Genomic DNA, 6,000 nt, shown 5'->3' on the forward strand with positions numbered 1-6,000 from the left:
CCTCTTTTTTTATGGTCAGACGCGACCCGATCCAGGATTGACCCTGGATCTAACGCCTCCTGAGGCCACCACTTTAGCAGTCACAACATTCCAAAACTGAAGGTGACCAAGCCATAGCACCCTGAACAAATTATACATATTTGGATCTGCGGGGTTTATTTCTGGCATACATGTGTACAAAATGATGACATATTTTTCATGTACATATATTTACTTTGATGAACTTCAGTTTCACATCAAAACCCATTATAGGTCATCTTTACCATCAAACCTGTTTTGATCTTGTACTTCACACCTTCAGAACAGGCCTCTGAGTCAGTCAAACACAGACGTAATGCATTGAAACATTTATTTAAAAAGCCTGTACAGGTATTAGTAATGTAAGACGTGCTAACCAGAAATTACAGTTTAATATTGTAATGATACTGGAAAGAGAAAAAGAAGTAAACAAATTAGCCGCTAAAACTGATTAGAACAAAACTGGGTAAAAATTGATAAACGTGTACAAAAGGTCGATCCAAAATAACAAACTGCTAAGTACGAAATCAAAAATAATGTCAAATCAAAAATGTTGCACCTGTGCACATAATTAACATGTTAAATGTATATTTAGACAGAAATCACATGCGCTCCAACAGCCTCACCACTTAGCGACAGGCTTCAGATCTTTACCTAGGAACACATACAGTACATACATGTACTTGTAGCAAGAAAAATAAAATAGGCTTATTCCTTTGCAGAGAGTATTATTTACACCACAAGAAAGAAAATGTACAAAAGTTGAGATGAACATTGCGGGTGTATTAAACACTGCATCATGAACCTCTCACTAATTCAAAGCCTTGATATAACAATTTACAGGCAAAACCAACTTTAAGGATGACAAGTTGCCTCCAAAATAATGTGAAGAGACACAAAAAAGGGGTAAAGTATAGGCCCCTGGATCACAAAGCAATCTTTAGGCTTTAGTCAAAATTTCTGTTAAACTTCACATGTTCCTTTCTGTTATTTTAGCTGAAATTTGTTTTACAATAACTTACTCAGAATTTACCTTATCAAGCAATATTCTGAGATTGTTACATAAGTAATTTTAAAGTGATTTGAAATTTTGACTTCAAACTAAGATGGCTTTGTGCTCCTGGAATAGTTATTCTTCCCTACTGGAATAACGGTCCATATATTACATGACCAACACATGCCCTTATTCCTCCAAGTATACCAGTTAATATAATGCTATAGTTTATCTTCCTATTACCTTGAGACCAGTAATGTAAACCTGTACATTACAGGTGGTTTATGCCCTGTGATAAAGGTAAATCTACAATGTACTTCATGCCACTGGTTAAGTTAAATTTAAGCATTATGTCACTTTCTAGACCAGATCTCATCAGATTCTGTCAAGACGAGGCAATCCACCTCTGCTGTAAAAGATATTAATTTGTTATCACATAGCAAGGTTCTTATCCTTGTAATGCACACATGAATAAAAAACACTGACTACAAATCAGGAAATGACTAAATTTGAAGCCAAATTTAATAACCTGTCTATAATTTCCACAAAGAGCGTTAAATTCTGGATACATCCTGAAAACTTTCACTCTATTAATGCCTGTAATATCACAAGAACACACACATTGCTAAACTCCTCCTGGTATGCCTCAGGTGATAACTGCCCACACACAATGCCCAATTCATTCACATACCTCAGGTGATAACTGCCCACACACAATGCCCAATTCATTCACATACCTCAGGTGATAACTGCCCACACACAATGCCCAATTCATTCAGTCAGTCAGAAACTGTACGACGTTCAGTAGGTTAACCTGTCAAATGTCTCCTCATGGCTAATGGAATTATGGCTGCAAGTTACACCCACTCATCTCCTCACACATACCGCTGTGTCATTAAATACAAGGAGCACCAAGAACAGAAAAATGTTAGCTCTGGGCAATGTCCTAAAATGGCCACTATCTTAATCACATCATATCCTTTTGAAAATAAAGCCACTTATGGTTTTCCTGATCAAATTCAATTTTATACAAAGTTAAATATTTCAATGGTCTTCAGAAAACAACAATGACTTATTATACATATGCTCATATAAAAATTTCATTAAAGTAATTTATCACGGATAAATTTAATGTACATGTAAAACCATATCACAGTGACAGTAGAGCAACTGCTGTTCTTACTTTTGGGCCTCTGAAGCCCGCCACAGACAAGAGCCAAATGTTCAGCTATTAACCACCAGTAACTAAACCTCTAAACCTAGATACGAGTCCAGTATCTACCCTGTTTGATATTTTCAGGCAGGCCAGAGAAAAACCTCACTTTGTGCAGGAAATGTAAGCCACCAGCTCACACAGATACATAAACAGACCAATGGAAATGCGCTAATAAATTATGTGACTTTTTCACGCGGTTCGTTCAAAATGGCATCTCAAATTATGAACTATTAGTGAACAGATCCATTTTTTGGTAGCAAGGAGCTCGTAAACGACAACGTCTCTGTTTTAACAATAAAATTAGGAGTAAATTCCGCTCTACCGCATCATCCGAGTCGGCCATTTTTCCTCCGATAATCCTTGTGACCAGACATGACCTGCTTCACGGCGATCTGTAAGACAAATGCTTATCCTCTGCATTTAACTTCTTGACTGAGCCAACGACCTCCTCTGGTCAATCACTCAGCACTTTGCTCTCTTCTGTGGCGGGCTGTCATAGACATGGATGTCAAGCTAAGGATGACAGTTATCTCCCCTTGATAAGACTAAATCTTTACAGAAATGTCTTCAAGGAATAATGTATTTCCAGCTTCTGCACACGACAAAAGCCCTGCCAAGTTCCTGGCTTATCTGTCTGCCACTCATCACAGTGCACAGGATCTCATAACAATTAATTATATAAACAGTAAACTGTCTAATGAGGCAAGAAAGCCCCTGAATGTACATGTATCATTGCATGACCACAACCCTGTCACGTTCAATCATCCAAGCATACAACCCTTTGGTAGGCTACTACACAACCTAACGGAATCTGCATGTACAAGGGCCAAGCAGTATATTTATGCAAAGACAACCATGCAATTTCCAATCACTGAAGTATACAAGGTAAAACCAGCCTTGGGTTTATCATAATATACAGGTATATACTGTGACATGTACAGTTACAGAAATCTACACAAGACAATTTTAGACCACAGATAATACACAGGTAGAATGAGTTCTGGATAAATATAGACCACAAGAAGTCAACAGGGCAAAAAACAGATTATATACAAGTAACGGTGACATTCAAAATATATATTTAAAAATACAGACAACATAAAGCTATTTGGTATTTCTTTAATGAACTGTTCTGCTGATAACAAATATACATGCATTTCATTCATCCTATACTTCATTAGCTTCAGATAATAAGTCTGGATACACCACACACACTGGACTTGACGAGAGGGCATGCTACATCTGGTATAATGCTATGCTTCTTAATCAAGGTTAATCTGTCCCACTGCAGGCATGGACACCGACTGAAGTGATGATAGTAATACTGTGTATATTGTACGTTGTATACTCATAGTCAAGTTCAATTGCACAGACAGATCAGAGCTTGCTCTCTCAAATACCAGCAAAAATATTATGATGTTTTTACTCCGACTACTTCTAGAAAGATGTGCTGCATCACACAACAATCGCAGATTCACAATAGCTGAAACATCCAGCATAAAATCAACGCTGTCTTGTACTCGCCCCTCATACTGTGAACGGCCAATTTGATGGATAGACAGACAAACAAATAGCCGGACAAACAGACAGACAGACAGCAACTTGTAGAGCTCATATTAAACTTAACCTGTGATTTCCTATCTCCAATATCTTGCCGATCCACCAATAAGCTTAGCACAGTGCAAAAGCATAAATAGTCACCCAATCACTGAAATTTATATGGCAAACTGACCATTATGATTTATCTCCCCCTACCTTTACTGCTATCCTCCTTGGGATAACATGTGCAAAACTAAAGTTCATAGTCTCTTGTAGCTCTCATGTAAAATTCACTCCTCCAAACTGTGAAAATTACTACACAGGATACAATAGAGAATAAAAAGCAATGGTACAACACTAAATTCACTGCCATCTATAAATTTACAACTCATTCCAGATCTGGGGCAGCAAAAGGCACCTCTGTTTATAGAGATAACATACATGAAAGCTCCTATGGCCTACATGGTAGGACTACATGTATGCCATCATGAATAATTAAAACAATAACAAAATAAACATCTTCAGCACCACTCAATATTGAAGGTTTTGTTGGTATTTCTTTTTCAACGTTAATTTGCCCATAAAACTACCATGTAAAAACCACAGATACATGGAGACTGACACCTCCATCTAGAGCTGCCATAAAACTACCATGTAAATATGACAGACACATGGAGACTGACACCTTCGTCCAAAGCTGCCATAAAACTACCATGTAAATATGACAGATACATGGAGACTGACACCTTCGTCCAAAGCTGCCATAAAACTACCATGTAAATATGACAGACACATGGAGACTGACACCTTCGTCCAAAGCTGCCATAAAACTACCATGTAAATATGACAGATACATGGAGACTGACACCTTCGTCCAAAGCTGCCATAAAACTACCATGTAAATATGACAGATACATGGAGACTGACACCTTCGTCCAAAGCTGCCATAAAACTACCATGTAAATATGACAGACACATGGAGACTGACACCTTCGTCCAAAGCTGCCATAAAACTACCATGTAAATATGACAGATACATGGAGACTGACACCTTCGTCCAAAGCTGCCATAAAACTACCATGTAAAAACCACAGATACATGGAGACTGACACCTCCATCCAGAGCTGCCATAAAACTACCATGTAAATATGACAGATACATGGAGACTGACACCTTCGTCCAAAGCTGCCATAAAACTACCATGTAAATATGACAGACACATGGAGACTGACACCTTCGTCCAAAGCTGCCATAAAACTACCATGTAAATATGACAGATACATGGAGACTGACACCTTCGTCCAAAGCTGCCATAAAACTACCATGTAAAAACCACAGATACATGGAGACTGACACCTTCGTCCAAAGCTGCCATAAAACTACCATGTAAAAACCACAGATACATGGAGACTGACACCTCCATCCAGAGCTGCCATAAAACTACCATGTAAATATGACAGATACATGGAGACTGACACCTCCATCCAGAGCTGCCATAAAACTACCATGTAAATATGACAGATACATGGAGACTGACACCTCCATCCTGAGCCTCTGAAGTGTACCGGTACAGCCCTCCATCTCCATACACTGTTTACATAATGTCCAAAAAAAAAAAAACACTGCTAAAATCAGACTGCCAAACTCTCCTCAGACTTTTGTAGTTCTAGTTTGCAGGCTAGTGGACTACATTCTTTGCTTTTACTTTTGTTCTTACATTGTAGTGAAATGAAGTTTTCTGACATTTGGAAAAATTTTGCCCATTACATGCTTAGTCCTTTAAGGTTACGTGATAATGGTGACCAAATTGTAGGGCAGTCAGTTTTGTCATATTTAACTGAAAGACCTACTCCTCTGTCACATTTAGGATGTGTTCTATTTATTCCCTGGTAGGCACTTAATAGAGGTGTTCAACACATACTTGAGGAAACTAGTCACACCACTGCCTCCCCTGAGTCTGTCATCAGCCGAGAACACACAGGCGTTGTAGAACACACTGGTGTTGTAACGTGGTACAGTAGTCCTTACCACACTAGATATCCAACATGCCATATATGTACCCTACATGTGCACGAAGAGACCAGTCACACCACTGCCTCCCCTGAGACTGGGGTCAGCCGAGAACACACTGGTGTTGTAACGTGGTACAGTAGTCCTTACCACACTAGATATCCAACATGCCATACATGTACCCTACATGTGCACCAGGAGACCAGTCACACCACTGCCTCCC

Source organism: Liolophura sinensis, chromosome 1 (assembly GCF_032854445.1).
Source record: "Liolophura sinensis isolate JHLJ2023 chromosome 1, CUHK_Ljap_v2, whole genome shotgun sequence".
NCBI lineage: Eukaryota > Metazoa > Mollusca > Polyplacophora > Chitonida > Chitonidae > Liolophura > Liolophura sinensis.